Below are 642 nucleotides of genomic sequence, written 5' to 3' on the forward strand. Positions count from 1 at the left end.
CGAGCTCCTCCCAGACCATCTCCCTCTGCAGAGTGTGCCCCCGAGCGTAGCTGCAGCAAAAAAGCCAAATCTGCACCTTCCCCACATCTCCAAGCTGAGGGGAAAGCTGCCCATTGCTCCTGCCAGGCCAGCAAGACCTCCCAGAAGGCCTCCCTGAAGTCCACATCCTCCAGCAGACTAGCGATGAAATGCCAGTAGTCTGACCCTGGATGCCCAGGCCCTAGCGTGGCCTGGGCCCAGACAAGATGGTGATCGCTGAAAGGGTTTGGCCAGATGCCAGAGGAGTGGGCCTGGGCAAAGTGCAGCAAAGAGATATAAACCCAGTCCAACCAGGAGTGGCATGCTTGCTCCTCCCCAATCCTCACATAGGTGAAGGCAGGAGGGGTTGTTAGATTCATAGATTCATAGATTAAGGGTCGGAAGGGACCTAGTAGATCTTCTAGCCCGACCCCCCGCCAGGGCGGGAGAACAACAAAAAACCCCAAAAAGACCCCAAAAAGAGAAACGGGACTCAAACGAGTCCAGCCAGGTAGGCATCCAGCCTCTTCTTAAAGACCCCCAGGGTAGGGGCCAGCACCACTTCCCTTGGAAGTTGGTTCCAGCTCCTAGCCGCCCTAACCGTGAAGTAGTTTTTGCGGATGT

Source organism: Gavialis gangeticus, unplaced genomic scaffold (genome assembly GCF_001723915.1).
Source record: "Gavialis gangeticus isolate Ggan-Ray unplaced genomic scaffold, GavGan_comp1, whole genome shotgun sequence".
NCBI lineage: Eukaryota > Metazoa > Chordata > Crocodylia > Gavialidae > Gavialis > Gavialis gangeticus.